Source organism: Microtus pennsylvanicus, chromosome 1 (assembly GCF_037038515.1).
Source record: "Microtus pennsylvanicus isolate mMicPen1 chromosome 1, mMicPen1.hap1, whole genome shotgun sequence".
In the NCBI taxonomy this organism is placed as follows: Eukaryota; Metazoa; Chordata; class Mammalia; order Rodentia; family Cricetidae; genus Microtus; species Microtus pennsylvanicus.
The window spans coordinates 80,093,744-80,113,485 of NC_134579.1; the positions used below are offsets into that span (position 1 = coordinate 80,093,744).

Consider the following 19,742-nt stretch of genomic DNA (forward strand, 5'->3'; position numbering starts at 1 on the left):
AACTCATCAAGAGAGGATAGATAAGAAGTACTTTCTCTAAATTTGCCAAATACAAAAGAACTGGACGTTTTAAATATAATTCTTATAGGATAATTGTTCTTCCTGTATAGAGTTTTATTTTTTAAAAGTTAATACCTTGCTTTTCTATTTCGATAATACCTGATAACTGTTCTTATTGTATATAGCTTTACTATGTTAGAGTTAATTTTTTTTCCTTTTTATTTAGATGAAAAGGGGGAAATGCTGTAAAATAGTCTTTTATGTACTTTTAATATGTGTCACTGATTTGTTTGATAAAAAGATGAATGGTCAATAACTAGTTAGAACTTTCAGGACAGTGAGAATGCTAGGGAGAAGAAGAGCAGAGTTGAGAGGAGACACCATTGATGCAAAGCAAGCAGCATGGGCTTCACAAAGTATAGGTAATTACCATGTAAAGAAATGTAGATTAAAAGATATGGTTAATTTAAGTTATAATAACTAGGTAGAACAAATCTAAGCTATTTGCCTAGCTTTCATAATTAATAAGAAGTCTCTTTGTCAATATCTGAGAGCTTAGTGGCTGTTCAGATAAAGACTCACAACATCAAACCTATGATCCCTCAAATTCTGTTGAAGCTGTTTCTCTCTTCAACATACCTCTTTCTTCCTTCTCAAATGCCCCTGCCTACCCTTTTCCAGGTTTTTCATCCATACACAGCCTATGTTTTCTCTTTCTCCTTTTCTTTTCCTTATTCTTCCTTTCATCTCTTTCCCTTATCCCCTTTCCTTTCCTTTTGTTGCCTTGTCTTCCTGCCTCTTTCACAAATCTCTATGTAATCTTGCTTGTTACTTGACTTTTATTCCCAATGAATTGTTATTTTTTCAACAGAAGCTATATATCTCCTGCTTTCTCCCCTATCTTGGAAGAAGACAAAATACACATTTCATCTCTCCATCTTGCTCTACACCCAGAACTGGCCCTCATTCTTCACCCATTTTCCCATCTTTTTTTAAAGTTGTTTCTTTTCTTTTTTAACTTTTATTTATTACGTTATAAATAATACCAATCAGATTTCCACTTCCTCCCCTTCTTCCCCTTCCCTCCCGCTCCCCCACACACCTTTCTCCCCACCCCCACCCCCAGTTCTAAGAGAGGGCAAGGTACTCTGCCCTGTGGGAAGTCCAAGGCCCTCCCCCCTACATCCAGGCTTAGGAAGGTATGCATCCATATAGAATAGGATCCCAAAAAGCCAGTACATGCAGTACAGACAAATCCTAGTGCCATTATCATTGGCTTCTCAGTCTGTCCCAATTGTCAACCACATTCAGAGGGTCCAGTTTGATCCCATGCTCGTTCAGTCCCAGTCTAGCTGGAGTTGGTGAGCTCCCATTAGCTGAGGCACACTGTCTCAGTGGGTGGTGCAGCCCCTCTTGGTCCTGACTTCCTTTCTCATATTCTCCCTCCTTCCAATCTCCAACTGGACCTTGGGAGTTCAGTCCAGTGCTCCGATGTAGGTCTCTGTCTCTATCTCCATCCATTGGCGAATGAAGGTTCTATGGTGATATTCAAGACAAGCCCAGTTTAGGCACCCTCACCTCCACTGCCCAGGGTCCTAGCTGGAGTCATCCCTGCAGACTTCTGGGAACCCCTCCAGAGCCAAGCTTCTTGCCAAAGTCAAAATGGCTCCCTCAATTAAGATTATCAAAACTACAAATATATGTGTTATAACCTTTTGTGAAATTGTTCTTTTCATTTATGCTACTTACTTAGGATTCAGTGAGCACACAGACAACGTCCTGGACAGATACAGCTCAGTGGAAACCATCCTACTGCTTCCAGCCTCTCCCCCAGGTCTTCAGCCTTAGGCACTTACTGAAAATGAAGTAGAGAAATAAGCACCAGGCAGCCTGAGAATTTTCTGTGAATGAAGTGAAGGGAGGCCCCAGGCAGGGTTATATAGAGGGTGCACCATCCTCTCCTCCCCCACTGCACTGCTAGTCAAGTCCTGCTCTTCATCAGGACAGCCCTGGCCTGGGAATGTAGAAGGGGGCGCTACCAATGGGAAAACTCAACTTACCTAGTTTGTAAAAAACAACATAGAAGGACCCAGGTGGACTGTCACCTCTTCCCTGTGGGAACTCATTTTCCCAGCCACATCTGTCTGAGTTCTCTGCATGATCTCAGTCTCATCCACAGGAGCAAACTACAGCTAAAGAGTCTGTGTTCAGCAAAAGGATGACGCTGTGTCAGGCACCCAGTGATCTCCACCGCTTTGGGAAGTTCGTGGGAGCCTCTGCACCTATTCTGTGCCTTGGGAGCCTCCATAGAGGACAAGGTGCTGTTGTACAAATTAAACATGCATAGAAAAGTGCTCTGAGCACATGAATTAAACCAGACGTATGATTTCCAACATGCTGGGAAAACAAGTTCACCCACAAGGCAACCAGCACTGATCACACTCAAATATAGCAAAACACACTTGAACTTTGTCAGTCCTGTGTTTTGAGATGAAACAAGGCCCTCAGCCCTTACAGGATGTAAATTGATGATGTGAGTGACAGCTAATGCATCATACAAAAACACTAACTGTGAACTTGCATCTTCCTGATATCCTTAAAATGAGAAGGGAATGGACAGAAACCAGAAACCTAACAACATACCATACTGTTTTCACAAACTGAAAAGACAACAGACAGGGACAAGTGTGTCTGCACCATTGCCAGCAGCAGAAAAGGTAAGTTCAAGCTTGTACAAGGCAGGTACAAAAATTATTTCTCCATATGTTCTATAAGAACCATGAAGGTTCCAAATAAAAATAACGAAAGAACTATTTCAAAATATGATCATACATACATATATGACCATATATACATAAAAATCTAAATAAATTATTGTGTTTACATGTATAAGTTATTATTAATTCATATTAAATTATATTCAAACTTTCTGTGGTGGTCTCCTTTCTCTCTTTATCTGTCTTCCTAAGTGGTGAATATAAAGATAAATAGAACCATACACATAGAGATAAAATAACCAAATACTAGGAATGGGTCCTTGGAAATCCAAAATTAACTAAAATTAATTATGTAAATATAAAAACAATACACAGGCAGTTTAATTGGATTTTGTATCACAGAGTGCAGATTCTAAATTAAATTTATCTCTAGCTAAAATTCATCAACTGACCAAATACCAGGGACTTAATTAATTCTTACCCTAAATAAAAGTTATACCTTTGTAACTACCATTAATACCCTGCCCATGATATTAGAAAGATGGTTTAATATCTGTTAGAATGAAATATGTATTTCTACTGTTGTCCTACAGATCTTATCATGTCATGCCCCATGTCATACCCTGCCTCCATGCTGACCCTGGCCTGAAGTCTAGCCCAGCTTGTTGAGTTCACAGTCATAATCCTGCCCTCACCACAATCTTCAAAGTGGAACCAGAATACCATACCCCAAACCCCAGGACAGTCTGAGGAGCCCAGCTCCTGCCCCAGCTTGCTGTGTCCACATCAGACACACAAACAACAAAAAGTACACATAACTCAATCTCTTCACAAAAACACAAACAATATGAAAGGTCAAAACAGGATGTCTCTGTCCACAAACCCACCTGTCCTCTAGAAATGGTCTCCAGTGAGAATTATGTAGTTAAAACCCCAGGACAGAGATCTTTCAAAGTACTATCATACACTAAATCATATTAATAAATAAATTTTTAGAAGACACAAATAAAGAGAATTAAAGAGAATAATGCTCGACTGATATCCAGGAAAACACAAATGTAAGGCTGAATGAAATAAAAAAGCAATCCATGACTTGAAAACCGAACAGTGAAGAGAGCTAAGTCTGAAATGAAGATGGAATTGAAAACTCAATATCCCAGTAACAGAACTCCAGGAAACACCTTACAAGTACAGGATAGAATATCATGTTACAAAGTAGAGGAATTAGGCAACACAAGTAAATATGAAAAAAATCAAATACTAGAAAGAAGTATGCAGGAATTTTTAGACGTTATGAAAATATAAAATACTTAAATTATAAGCATTGCTAAGGGAGTAGTCCAGGTCAATGGCATAGACCAGATCAAAAAAAATATGGAAGAAAACTTCCCCTAATTAAAGAAAGACATGCCCATACACAGAATACCAAATAGACAAGATGAAAATAAATAAGAAACTCCCCGAGTTCTACTATATGCATAACACTAAATATACATAACATAAAAAGAGTACTGAAAACTACAGAAGGAAAAAACACAAGCCACAAGTAAAGAAAACGCTCATCAGAAAACCAGCTGATTTCTCAAATAAATCTTTTGGAAGACAGAAGAGCCTGAAGCAGTGTACTTCAAATTGTAAAACACACTGCCAACCTAGATTCCTATACCCAGCAAAACTACCTACCATAGTTGATGTCAATAGGAGACACTTCTATGATACAAAAGATTAAATAAATTTATGTGCAACAAGCCAGCCCTGTAGACAATGCTGGAAGCAAAAATTTGGTGTAAGAGAGAAATAAATATAGGCAAGAGACTGTGGAAAGAAAACAAAGCTAAAACTATAGAAATACAAACAGTCTAGGCACACAAACTACAACAAAATGCCTGAAATCAGCACACAATTTTCAATAATAGCTTTAAATATTAGTGGCCTTGAATTCTTACTCAAAAGACATAGATTAGTTGAATGGATTAAGAAACAAATATATCATTTTGTTGCCTAAAAGAAACTCAGATCTAAGGGAAAACATCTTCTCAAAGTGAAAGGATGAAAAAATATTCCAAGCAAATAGGACCTGGAAGAAATCAGCATTGCTATCCTCATATCTGAGAAAAAATATTTCAAGCTAGAATAAATGAAATGAGATAAAGTTGGACAGTACATGCCAATCAAGAAAATAATCAAGAAAACATTTTGTACTTTTTAATTAAAAACTATCTTTTTTCATTTCACATACCAAAACCAGTTCCCACTCCCTCCCTTCCTACCTTACCCTTCTCTTTCCCAAACCCCACCCCATGCACTGCTCAGAGAGAGTAAGGCACATTAATTTGAGGAAAGACCAAGGTCCTCCCTACTATATCGAGACTGAGCAAGGTATTCCTCCAAAGAGAACAGGTTCTAAAAAGCCAGTACAAACAGTAGGGATAAATCCTGCTGACAGTGTCAGTTCCCCCCCCCCCCAGGTCTGACAAAGCCATACAACTGTCACCCACATTCTAAGGTCCTAGTTGGTTCTATGCTGGTTCCTTCCCTGTCCTGCCAGAGTTGGTGAGCTCCTATAGCTCAGGTAAACTTTCAGTGGGTATCCCCACCATGGTCTGGACCTCTTTGCTCATATTCTCACTCTTTCCACTGTTGTGGCTCTATGACACTGCTTCCATCAGTTGCTGGATTAAGGTTTTATGGTGACATTTAAGATAATTATCAATCTGACTACAGGGCAAGGCTAGTTCAGGCATTCCCCAATACTGCTTAGGGTCTTAGCTGTCTTTTGGATTCCTGGGAATTTCCCTAGTGCCAGCTTTCTTGCCTGTCGTAATGGCTCCATCAATCAAGATATCTCTTTCTTTGCTCTCCCTCCCTGTCCTTTCCCCATCTCAACCATTTTGTTTCTTCATATTCTCCTTCTTGCTCCCCTTCTTTCTTCCTCCCCCCCCCTTGTGCCCTCCCTTCTCCTTCACTCCCACATTCCCAATTTTCTCAAGAAATTGTCTATTTCTCCTTCCCAGGGTGATCTATGTATGTTTCTCTTAAGGTTTACCTTGTTACGTAACCTCTCTGGGCCATGGACTATAGGCTGGTTATCTTACATCTTATATCCACTTATGAGGTAGTACACACCATGATTACCTTGAATAAAGTCTGTGTTACCTCACTCAGGATTTTTTTTCTAGTTCAATCCATTTGCATGCAAATTTCCAGATGTCATTTTTTTTTACCACTGCGTAATAATCCTCACGAGGATTCAACTGTCTCTTACCTCTAATCAGTGAAATTGACCACCCCCCCCCGTAAAGAGGCAGGGATACCACAATAAGACAAGAAGACCCTATGGAGCTTTAATTTCCTAGCTTAATTATCCAGTTAACAACCCTAATGGGCCAAAGAAAAAGAAGTAAGCCAGTAATTTCGGTTGGGGTGACCTCGGAGAATAAAACAACCTCTGAATGATTTTAACTAAGACCTACAAGTCAAAGTACTAAAAATCCAATTGACCCAATTTATTTGATCAACGGACCAAGTTACCCTAGGGATAACAGCGCAATCCTATTCAAGAGTCCATATCGACAATTAGGGTTTACGACCTCGATGTTGGATCCCAATGGTGCAGCAGCTACGTGATCTGAGTTCAGACCAGAGTAATCCAGGTCGGTTTCTATCTATTAACTATTTCTCCCAGTACGAAAGGACAAAAGAAATGAGGCCTCCTTAATATAAGCGCCTTCAAACTAATATATGAAATTATCTCATTTAGTAAGTTTGTTTAACAACACCCTAGACAAGGGTTTTATTAGGGTGGCAGAGCCAGGAAATTGCATAAGATTTAAAACCTTGTCCCCAGAGGTTCAAATCCTCTCCCTAATAGTGTATTTCGTCGATATCCTATACTCCTAGTTCCAGTACTGATTGCCATAGCATTCCTTACCCTAGTCGAACGAAAAATCCTAGGTTATATACAACTACGAAAAGGCGTAAACATTGTAGGACCCTACGGAATTTTTCAACCATTTGCAGACGCTATAAAATTATTCATTAAAGAACCCCTACGGCCCCTAGCTACTTCTACAACCCTATTCATTACTGCCCCAACATTATCTCTATCACTGGCCTTAAGCCTATGGATCCCTCTCCCCATACCACATCCCCTAGTTAACCTAAACCTAGGGATCCTATTTATTTTAGCCACATCAAGCCTTTCAGTATACTCCATCCTATGATCAGGCTGAGCATCTAACTCAAAATACTCAATATTCGGGGCCCTCCGAGCAGTTGCACAAACAATTTCATACGAAGTAACAATAGCAATTATTCTCTTGTCTGTCCTCTTAATAAATGGGTCCTTCTCAATCCAATCCCTTATCTATACACAAGAACCATTATGACTCCTAGTCCCAGCCTGACCATTGGCCATCATATGATTTATCTCAACTCTAGCAGAAACAAACCAAGCCCCATTCGACTTAATAAAAGGAGAGTCAGAACTAGTTTCGGGATTCAACGTAGAGTATGCCGCTGGACCTTTCACCCTATTTTTCATAGCCGAATACATAAATATTATCCTAATGAATGCCCTTTCAACAATTGTATTTTGGGGCCCATTCCATGATTTTACCAACCCAGAACTCTACACCATAAACTTCATATTAAAAACCCTAATATTAACAGCCTTTTTCCTATGAATCCGAGCCTCCTACCCACGATTCCGATACGACCAACTAATGCACCTTCTATGAAAAAACTTCCTACCCTTAACTCTAGCTTTATGCATATGACATATCTCCACCCCAATTTTCATAGCAAGCATTCCACCCTACACCTAGAAATATGTCTGAAAAAAGAGTTACTTTGATAGAGTAAATCATAGAGGTTTAAACCCTCTTATTTCTAGAACAATAGGAATTGAACCTATACTTGAGAATCCAAAATTCTCCGTGCTACCCATTACACCCCGTTCTAAAAGTAAGGTCAGCTAATAAAGCTATCGGGCCCATACCCCGAAAATGTTGGTTTAAACCCTTCCCGTACTAATTAATCCAATCACACTTAAAATTATCTACTTAACCATCATAACAGAGCCAGTAATTACCATATTGAGCTCCAATCTATTTGTTATATGAATTGGTCTAGAGATAAACTTGCCAACCCTTATTCCACTCATAATCAACAACCCCAACCCCCACTCCACGAAGCAGCAACTAAATATTTCCTCACACAAGCAACCGCCTCAATAATCCTCCTCCTCTCCATCCTTATAAACTTCAAACAACTAGGACTATGGACATTCCAACCAGAAACCAACAACACCATCATGACAATAACTTTTATCTCCCTAGCAATCAAGCTAGGCTTAGCCCCCTTTCACTCGTGACTTCCAGAAGTTACACAAGGTATCAAACTTAACGTAGGACTTATTCTTCTTACACGACAAAAAATGGCCCCACTATCCATCCTGTTCCAATGCTATGAACTGATTAACCCCAATCTACTGATCTTATCAGCCATTATTTCAGTATTAATTGGAGCGTGAAATGGACTTAACCAAACACAAACACGAAAAATCCTAGCTTACTCATCCATCGCCCACATAGGCTGAATAGTCTCTATTTTACCGTACAACCCATCACTAACAACCCTAAATTTCCTAATCTACATCATTATAACTATCCCCATATTTCTTATCTTCCACGCCCACTCATTTACATCAATCACTTCCATGTCACTTATATGAAATAAAATACCAATAGCTCTACCTATAATCTCATTAATTTTATTATCAACAGGAGGACAGCCACCACTCACAGGATTTTTACCTAAATGAGCTATTATCACTGAACTCATAAAAAATAATAACTTATCTTTAGCCACATTAATAGCAATAACCGCCCTAATCAAGCTATTCTTTTACACACGACTAATTTATTCAACCTCACTAACCACCTTCCCAAGCAATAACAACTCCAAAATATATATTCACCAAGACCATACAAAAAGCAACAACATGCTATCACCAATAATAATCATTAGCACACTGATACTTCCCCTGTCTCCCTTACTTCTATAGCAGAAGTTTAGGATAGTTAGTCCAGGAGCCTTCAAAGCCCTAAGCAAACCCACAAAGTTTAACTTCTGATAAGGACTGCAAGACTACATCTTACATCTAATGAGTGCAAATCAATTGCTTTAATTAAGCTAAATCCTCTACTAGATTGATAGGACTTAAACCTATAAACTTTTAGTTAACAGCTAAACATCCTAATCTGGCTTCGATCTACTTCTCCAGCCTATCAGAAAGGGGGGCGGGAGAAACCTTAGTAGAGTCAGTTCTCCACACCTTCGAATTTGCAATTCGATGTGATTATCACCTTAAGGCTTGGTAAAAAGAGGCTTTGTCCTCTGTGCTTAGATTTACAGTCTAATGCTTTGCTCAGCCATTTTACCTATGTTCATTAACCGCTGACTATTCTCTACCAATCATAAAGACATCGGGACCCTATACCTACTATTTGGGGCCTGAGCAGGGATAGTAGGGACAGCCCTTAGCATCCTAATTCGAGCAGAGCTTGGTCAAACAGGCGCCCTATTAGGCGATGACCAAATCTATAACGTAATCGTCACAGCCCACGCGTTCGTAATAATTTTCTTCATAGTTATACCGATGATAATTGGTGGCTTCGGCAACTGACTTGTCCCACTTATAATCGGAGCACCAGATATAGCATTCCCCCGAATAAATAATATGTTTCTGACTTTTACCCCCATCATTCCTCCTCCTTTTGGTTGAGGGGCTTCGAGGCATTTTCCATGTTCTGGCTATTATAAATAATGCTGATGTGAACATAGATGAACAAATGTCCTTGTAGTATGTTTGAGCATGTATCTTTGGATATATGCCCAAGAGTGGTAAGGCCCTGTTCTCTGAGTGCTTCCCTGAGGCTGCTATTGTCAGGAAGATGGAGACCAAAGCCACACTTATTCCAGTACCTGTGGAATGGAGGAATGATGAAGAGGTGGGAAGGAGTCAGACAGAAGGACCACCGACTGCTTGGACCACTCTGTTATCCAGCAGTGTGATCCCAATGGTAGAGCCAACTAAGGTCCCTGGAAGTTGAATTGGTCTGCAGACTCTGGGAGGAAACCCACAGACAGGCTGATCCATTCAGAGCCAAGCCAGCCTGTGGTTCTTCACCCCTCCCCCATCCATGCCACCCTCCACCGGAAGCAGTCCACACACCTCTAACGTCCAGTTCCTGATGTAGACAGGAATATGGTCAGGGAATCCTTGCCAGTGGCTGCTCAGCACACATGGCCGTCAGCATCTGGAAGACATGGAGCGGAGCCACATCAGATTCAGCAAGCCCACCATGATCCTGGGGAAACAAAGGCCATGCTTAGTGAAACCTGGGAGCCTCAGGCCAGACCAGCTCCGTGCCGAGCTGGAATCCCAAACAGAGACGCAGGAGTTTTCAGAACAGCAGATGGGGGCCAGATGGGTCCTGAAGCAGGCTTATCTGGAAAGAGTGTGAGCTCAAACCCTGACCCTCGCCTTCTCGAACACATCGGGGTCGAAGACAGCACCAGCAGCCAGTGCAGCCTCGCACAGCTCCTCTGTTCCCAGCACCTTCTTCGGCCAAAGGGCCAGCTTCTGCAGTGTCCAGACAGAGTCAAACCTCACAGACTGCCACAGTTCCTGCAGCCTGAAAAAAGGTGAGGGATGGGCCCAAGCTGCACAGCGCCGCCTACCGTCCACCTGTTTCCAACCAGGGTCCCTGCGGGTCCCACACAGACAGCTCCACCGTCAGGGCGGGGTCCAGAAGGACGTTTTATGGTTGATCAATTGACTGGTACTGAGCCTTAGTGTGCACAGGGCAGTGTGATAGGCCTCGGGATTGTGTGGTGAAAGCGGCACTCAAGAGAACCGTGCCTTGCATACTGGGTTCTTTGTAAATGCCTGTTGGGTGAGGGGTTTCAGGATTGCATGTAATTATCTCTTCTGCCTGCCGAGGGTCACTAAACAACTTTTGCTTTTATGCGCAGACACATTCCTTGGCCCTGGGATACATAAATTTAGGCCTAAAGGGGAGCTGACCTCATCATTGCACGCATGTGCCATTGTGGCCAACTGCTCTTGGTTCCCATACTTAGTGGGGTTTGAATTGCACATGAGCATTTCCCTGGCTGGAGAGACAGTTTTTTCCCACTAGGTGGGGCGCTGGGGGGTGACACACATGATGACAGAGTTTGATGATGTCATTCCCAGGTAGTCTGGCTGACTGTGTAGTGGCACCTGTTTGTGCAGATGGGTGGACACACAATGATCAGAGATGAACTCAGCAAGTCCCTTTGGCTTCTGTGATGAGAATGGTAAATGGCTGACCTGCCACCTTGAGACAAGCATCACTGCCTCCCGTGCAGAGTGGACCTGAGGATGTAGTCCAGGAGTGCCCATGCAGAAGGTAAAGAACCAGGAGGGGCATTTTAGATTTGTGCAGAGGAACTCTGAGAGATGATTTGTCCCGTAATGCTTTGTTTGGGCATTTTTAGCCTTGCAGGTCCTTTGCTTGTGTTTTCATGGGTTTTGTGTGTGTCTCTTTGTGTGTGTTTTTATGCTTTGTTTTTATTGTTGGTTTGTTTTGTTTAATTTTGGTTAGATTTTTTTCCAGTATGACTCTTTGTGTGTGTGTGTGTGTGTGTGTGTGTGTATGAGAGAGAGAGAGAGAGAGAGAGAGAGAGAGAGAGAGAGAGAGAGAGAGAGAGAGCGAGCCTTGGATTGAATAGGTAGGTAAATGGAGAGGATCAGGGGGGAGATGAGAGAGGAGAAACCAGGATAGGATTATAGTGTATAAAAATTATCTTCAGTAAAAATAGATATGTGGGATAAATAGTCTCCATATTTAGAAAACATTGTCCATTGCTGAGAGTTTAGAGCATCTATTCAGTACTCAGCCTGTCTTCTTTATTCCCTGCACTGGGCACAGAAACCCTGGTTCTGCTGGTCCTCATTGCTTCTCACCACCTACACTTTGTGAACCTCTGGCCAGTCACCAGAATCCAGACCTCAGGACTAAACCCTGGGGTGGATTTGCAGTCCTGGCACTCTAGGCTGCAGACATGGCTTTCCATGTTGAATGTGGCATCTGTCACAAATGAGGATCATGGTGACAGGAAGCTGCTGGTGACTGTGAAGAGCCAGTGCTGGCCATGGGGAATGAGTTTGGCTCCAGGAACAGACATTACAGGATGCATGTGCATCTGGTCCAGCACCTGCTTCCCAGGGCCAAACATCCAGATACTTGCTTGCAGAATTCCATAACATTTCCTCAGGATTTGTGCAGAGCTATGGTCATGATGTACCTGTAGGTCCTGTCTCTTCATTTCTCATGGGGCTGATGGGCTTGCATGGATGGAGGTGGTGGCAGCTCCTGGATCCAACTCCTATTGCTCAAAGCCCCCAATACTACTAACAGGAGGTGAATCCCAATGCTGTGCAGCCCTATCCTAGCATAAGAGCTGTTATCTCTATGAGATCAGCTGTGACTGTTTGTAAGAGTGAATCTCCTCAGCCCGCAGATGGCTCTAACCCTTCATAGAAGTAAGGGCAAGGTAGGGTCATGGGACCTCCCAGGAGTCCATCTGCCTGGCCATTTGCATACAATTCTGCCCTAAGAACACATGGCCTGGACTCCAGGAGATACCAGGGAGAGACTGAATGAACTAAGGGAGGTTAATTGAGTGTTCTAAAGACACACTTAGACACTCAAACATTTACACACTTTTTCAAATACATTAACATGCCCACAGATAATCATGCACACACACACACACACACACACACACAATTTGGGAGTTAGCTAGTTCTTTGTCAAGATGTCATAAGGGAGAACACTTGGGAATGGGAAATACCTTAGTCATATTGGCCTGTGGCCAAACCTGTAGTCCATTTTCTCATTGATGATTAATGCCAGAGTGCCCAGATGACTATGGGTGGTGCCAAACCTGGACAGTTGGTCCTGGATGGAATAATAGAGCAGGCTGAACAAGCCATGGGAAACAGCCAGTAAGCAGCTCTTCTCCATGGCCTATGAAACAGTTCCTGCCTCTGTGTTCCTGCCTTGAGTCCATCCCCTGACTTCCCCAGATAATGGAGCATAACCTACAAGCTAAAGTAAACCCTTTCCTCCACAAGTTGATTTTGGTCATGGATTTTATCCCGGGGATGGAGACCTTAGCTAAGGCTCACATTTTTCCACATTCTTTCAGCCTTAGAACACACTGTTCTACTCTCATAGGCTCACATAACTTACACTGTCATATACTCTCAATTATTCCCATTTTTCAAGGAATTATGTTCTCACAATATTGACTGCTCACACCCTTTCACACATAAATGAACATACTGTCTTGTTCGTGCCTGTAAGAGTATGATTTGGTGTACATGGGTTTTGTAGTAATAAGGAGCGGCGGCTGGGCTGCGTCCCCAACGCCCCAGCCACCAGCCCCGCCGCCTGCCCGGCTAGCTTATGCCCCGAAAAAATTACACAGACACTGTATTCATTTAAACACTGCTTTGGCCCATTCCTATCTAGCCTCTTCTAGGCTAATTCTCACATATTAATTTAGCCCATTTCTAATCATCTGTGTAGCACCCCTAGGTGCGCTTACAGGGAAGATTCTAGCCTAAGTCCATCCTGGGTCGGAGCGTCATCACGTGCATCTGCCTGGGAGCTGGACATGGCGTCTCTCCTGCGTCTGCTCCGGAGAGGAGAGCTGTGGAGTCTGACCTCACTTCCTCTTCCTCCCGGCATTCTGTTCTGTTTGCTCCTCCCACCTAAGGGTGGGCCTATCCAATGGGCCTAGCAGTTTCTTTATTGCTTAGCCAATGAAATCAACAGATTGATATGACACTCCCACATCACTTCCCCTTTTTCTGTTTAAACAAAAAAAAACGAAGGCTTTAACCTTAACATAGCAAAATTACATATAACAAAACAGTTATCAAGTAAAAATTACAATAATCTTTATCATAACTAAGGAAAACTATAACTATAACTAACTATTCTTAACTCCATCAAAGACTCCAGAAAGATAAAATACTACCTAAGCAAACAAGAAAAAAGCAACTTTTAAAACTCTAGAAATGACAGAGACATCTCGTTGCCTGGACAGTCACCCAAAGTTCCTCTGTACCGTTGGGGCATCCATCTTCAGCCTGCAGGCCCATGGTATCCAGCAGACATTTCCATAAAGCAGGAAAATTCAAAGTCAGTTCAGTCACTATCTGTTGTGTCCTGCAGAATGTCTCGCAGACTCTTTCATGAATCAGGAACCCCAAAAGATCATCTCACCTTAGGCAAGTTCAGCAATCCTCTCTCTGCGGGTTCTCTTTGTCCAGTTTATGCAATAGTCCAGGCAACAGCAGTTTCTTGCCCAAATGGCTATCAAACTCCATAAGGATCCTCTTTGATGCCCATCTTCCTCTTGAAGTAGATTGGTGCTGCCAGGAGCATAGTGTCTCATTGTCATGAAAAGTCCTCAGTGATTAAAACATTTAATGTCCTATTCTGTAATCTTTGAAAGACATGAAGAATGTCTATCTAAAATATATCTCTATATATCTAGAAAATCTAACATGACTACAAGCTTGACTATTACTGATGATTATCCACTAATCTATATTTCTTAATTATACATTACATTTTTAAATGAACTACACAATCACAATATCTTAATCAATAGCAGAAATATGCATATACATATAACAAAATTGACCTTAAAATCCATACTAATGCAAATTATTCATACCTATATCATTTCCCCCTTTAAATGTAAAAGAATATTTATAAACAATATTTTGGGAACATGGGCGCAGTTTTTTCTCTCCAAACTGCTTCCTGCTGAATGGGGGCGTCGTTAATTAGGTCTTTCATGGTATAACCTGTGTGCTAGTTTTATCTCAGTTGGCAGTTGAGCAAAGCAATTTTCTGAAGATGTTCACAGCAAACCTTCAGGAGGACGTGGTCCATCATACCAAATTGGGATAAATGCAATCCACAAGGTCTCATCCTCTGTGAAAACAAAAGCAGAATCTCTTTTCCAAAGTATCATATCCTTAGATCCAAATTCTAAAATCATACCCTCATGATATCCATTCTGGTTCCACTTGGCAGCCCATATAATGAAATGTCTGTCTGTACTTAGCTCCTTTACAGTCAAAAATTTTAAAGAAAACACAATGTACATAATCCAGACTCTCTGTGAATTTTCCATTTTTTACGTAGCTTATTTTTCTTTATTTCTTTTAATCTCTTAACTATCTGTACTCTGTCTCTTTAAAGACTTTACCTTTTTTTTTTAACATTAACTTTATTTTCTATATTCTTTTTCTTCTCTCTCCCAAGACTAAGTACATTCATCCAACAGTGTGACTCATTTAGTGGTCTGAATCTGTCCTATTGTGAATCTGCAATTTTTTACTATCCAGGAGCACTTTTGATTTGCGCCTTTAAATCACTAGGCGCTTAAGAATCTAAGCTGTGACATTCCTAAGTTAACTTTCTGCTTTTTGAGCATATATCTTTGAACTCTCAGAGACCCACCTGTCTCTGCCTCCCAGGCATTGGGATTAAAGGCGTACACTACTACACCTTGAACTCACAGAGATCTGTTTGTCTCTGCCTTCTAGGCACTGGGATTAAAGGCGTGTGCTACCACACCTTGAAGTCACAGAGGTTTACTTTAAGAATTTTAACTTTTAGTCTGCATATATTTTTAACACACTTTAAACCATTCAGAAATTTTCTCTGTCTTTGAATCTCTCTTTACTGTATATCTCTCTTTTTCTGACCACATGAGTCTTTAATTTACCAAGCAATATCAGTAGGACTAAAGGCGTGGCTTTGCCAGCTAGATCCAGTCCATTCCTTAGCTTTCCAGCCTCATGGCTGAGGTATTGGCTGCAAGGTCCCTGCCAGCCAGCGAGCTACAACAGACAACACTCAAGTCCTCTCTCTGTAGCCGGCCCTCCTGCCTCAAACAGTCAGAGTTTGCCCTGGCAGGATGGCCCAGAAAGCCGGCATATTAAAACAACACAGGTTTGTTCCTGCTGCTGAGTCAGGAAAATTTCAAAATGGAGGACGTACCATTTTGTGCTAGCTCTGGGGCCACCAGGTAGGAGCGGCACTCAGCACTTTAATTCTGAGACTGAGCGTACAGCACAGAAATTCTTTTCATCCAAGTTACCTCCAAATCTGACACGCAGAGCTCTACACAGTCCGAAAACACGTCTCTGTATGGCAGCAGGAATCCGCCATGCTCTTCCGCCTGCCTAAGCCTGATTCTGCCTTCTGCCCAGGAGCAGGCGGGGAGCTCTGAGTCACCGTCACGATCTCAGTGCACTCTCCTTCTGATCCCAAGCGGGAACACAAACATAAAGCCAGAGTTTGCACTGGTGGCACAGCCCCAGGAAGCCACGCTTTGAAATGACACAGCGTTTTTTCTGCTGCTGTTGCTGAATCAGGAAATCTCTCTACAGCACGCCACCAACAAACAGCAAAAATCTGTGTTAAACTCTCTCTCCCTTATTTTAAAGCCTTCTCAGGTTTTTTAAGTGGGTTTAGTTAGCCACACGTCTGGGTGCCAGGGTTTGAGTGTAGGGTTGTGGTTTCTGGGTATGTGCTTGAAAGTATAATAGAGTGGTGTGTGCCTTTAATCATTTGACACAGAAATGACTACAGACATATAACATTGCCATGTATACACACAACCACACGGTCATACCTTTACACGTTCTTCATACGTTATTGCACATACTTACATACTCTGTGCTAGTTAGTTTTGTCAACTTAATGCAAACCTAGACATTAACTGAGAAAAAGAAATCTCAATGGAGGAGCTGTCTCTGTCAGTTTGGACTGTGGACACATCTGTGAGGCATTTTCTTAGTTACTGTCAGGAAAGGAGGGACCAACCCACTGTGCACGGTGCTGTTCTTAGGCACATGGGCCTGGTCTATGTAAGAAAGGTAGCTGAGCACACCAGGAGAAGCGAGCCAGAGGAAGCAAGCCAGTGATCTCCTTTACTCCATGGTTTCTGCTTCCAGGTCCTGTTTTGTGTTCCTCCCTTGGCTTCCCTCACTGGTGGAATAACCTGTGAGCTGAAACAAACACTTCCTTTCCATGTTGCTTTGGTTATGATGTCTATCACCGCAACAAAATATGAATGAGTCACGATGCTACTTACTTGCACACTACAAAACACACACTCAATATACGTGCTGCCACTGCCACTCGTGAGAACTCAGCCACACATGCATACTCTTCTCTCAAGCAGTCAAACATTCATACTTCATTCTGGCTCACAAACACACATTCTTTGATGGGGTCACAAACTCCTTACATTTTGCACAGCTACTGCACTGACAGTTTCACTCAGCCTACTAACGCACTTGTCCATAGTACACTGTCACTTCTATGCACTATTTCACTCACACACACACAGGCACATGTGTGCACACACACACACCATTCCATTATACCTCCAAGCACATACCAAGAGAAACACCATTCTATACTCAAATCCTTGTACATCAAGTCATACTCCTATTATAGGCATGAAAAATACACACATCATGACACTCAAATGTACTATTGTACTTACCCACACTCATGCTTATACAAATATAGTCTTACACTGTCTTAAAATCATGGTCTCATTATTTCAACATTAAATAGAAATATCAGGAATCGATCATATATTACAAAGGCAATCTATCAGTCTCTCTGTCCCATAATCTTTCTTTCTTTGTTTTTCCTTTTACCCTATCTTTCTCTCTGCTTTCTTGGTTGGATGCTAGCTGTACATAGATTACACCGTGCCTTTAAAGGCTCAAAGTCAGACTTGAGCAGACTTCAGCTTCAGAAGCAGGATATAGAATGAAAACATAGTCTGCAGTGAAAAGGGAAGAATAAAAATCGAACCTCAGTGGAGCTAGGAAAACAGCCTGGGGGTAAGATCAGAGTTACAGACTTGACTCCAGCTGCAAAAGAAAGAAAACAGGACAAGGTCCAATGAAGGACTAGCCAGACAGATGGACATCAGGTTTTACAAGTGGAAATACAAGAAAATGGCAGTGGATTAAGCTATATCAATGAGAGGGATCACCCACGCTGAAATTCTAGGGACAGTCATGAGTTCTCCATCTATCAATCCTTGAAAAATACGCAGAGTTACGAACCTGAAGTTTTGTATGAAATCTGTTAGATGATAATTTTATGATCTTCCTTCAATTTAGACAGTTTGTGTCTATGCAGAGCAGAGAGGCATATCATGTCCAATGCCTGGAGAAACCCATATTGGTCATTTGAATGTAATTGGCCCCTACAAGCTCACATGGAGTGGCACTATTGGAAGGTGTGGCTTTCTTAGAGAAGGCATGACCTTTTTGGACAAATTATGTCACTGTTGGGTAGGCTTTGAGGTTTCATATATGCCCATACTACACCCAGTGTCTCAGTTTGCTTCCTGCTGCCTTCTGATCAAGATGTAGCTCTCAACATGTCTGCATACACTCTACCAAGTGCCCTGCCATGTTGATAATTAACTGAACCTCTGAGCTATGAGCAGACACCTCAATTAAATGCTTTCTTTTATAAGAGTTTCCATGGTCATGGCATCTCTTCACAGCAATAGAAAATCCTAACTAAGACAGAAGTTGGTACCATGAACTGAGGTATTGCTCTGATAGGGCTGACCATGTTTCTGTTTGGAGTAATGTGGGCTTTGGTGCTTTGGGTTAAGAAAGCAATAGAATACTTTAAGCACTCTTTAATGGGCCATAGTTGTAAGAGCATGGAAGACAGTGGTGCTATGAGTTATTTGAACTGTCAGGGACTGGCCTGAGAGGATTCAGAAAAGTTTAGAATGATGCCTAGAGATTGTTCTTTTGATATTTTGGTAAAGAATGCAGCTGCATTTTACCATTGTCTGAAGCATCTGCCTGAGTCTAAAGTCAAGAGATTGAATTAATTCCAATGGCAGAAGAAATCCCAAAACTTCTTAGTACAGACTCGGTCCTGTGAATGTGAGAGTTAACACTAATGAAGATTTATAGTAAAAAGGAGCAGGCTGAGGAGGGAAAATTATAAAATGTAAAATTTGAAGGGAAAAGGAACACAGAAAGGGGAATGGAACTACGTCCTGTGTTCAATGAGATAAACAGATTAAAAATGAAACAAAGGATGTGGTGATCAAGGGAAGATTCCACCCAGCTAAGTTTCCAACTTGTGAAAGGGAACTGAAGAGAAGCTTAGTGCTTCCGAGCACTCTGAAGGCAGAGGCTGGCAGATCTCTCATTTTGAGGCTGGTCTGTTCTACAGAGTAAGTTCAGGACAGCAAAGTATACGGAATGAAAGTAACCATTAGAAAAAAAGTTGGTGAAGATGTAATTAATAAGGGGGTGGTAGGTTCCAGGCCCAGCAAGCAGCAGAACTTGGCAGTTTGGTCACGTGGTTCTTGGTCGAGAGGTAAAGTCAGAAAGAAGAGTTATGAAGTGAATCTACTGAGTCCGGCACGTGTCAAGAGTGTCCATGATGAAGGCAAAGATAGGTCATTGGGTAAAGCAGCAAAGTTGAAGCCTGGACAGCCTTGGAGACTCCAAGATGTTAGAGATGTCAGAGCTGTAGGATATCTGCTGAGGAGAGCTGCTAACAGTGAGTGGAAACAGCCCAGAAAAAAAAGAAGTATGATATAGTCAACTAAACTGAACGGAATTGAAGATCTGAAGAAAGTTTTGACCTCAGACATGGAGATGTATAGAGTTTAGAAGTTCTCCACAGGGTTTGGTCTTGTTTTAGTTCAGTATTTCCTCACTATGCTTGCTCACTTACCTATGTTTTTGAATGGTAATGTATGTACTGTGCCATTATTTATTGGAATTGGTGATCTGCTTTTTTATTTTGATTTTACTGGGGATTACAGTTAAGAGATTGCATGAATTGCCGAGCAGTAGTGATGCAAGCCTTTAAC

General features: G+C 41.7%; 2 pseudogenes; one reads left to right on the forward strand and one right to left on the reverse strand.

Moving 5' to 3' along the window:
• Window positions 1-1,848, forward strand: part of LOC142845705 (vomeronasal type-2 receptor 116-like) — a 38,301-nt pseudogene extending 36,453 nt beyond the window's left edge.
• Window positions 1-19,742, reverse strand: part of LOC142839899 (diacylglycerol O-acyltransferase 2 pseudogene) — a 177,410-nt pseudogene that overhangs the window by 99,389 nt on the left and 58,279 nt on the right.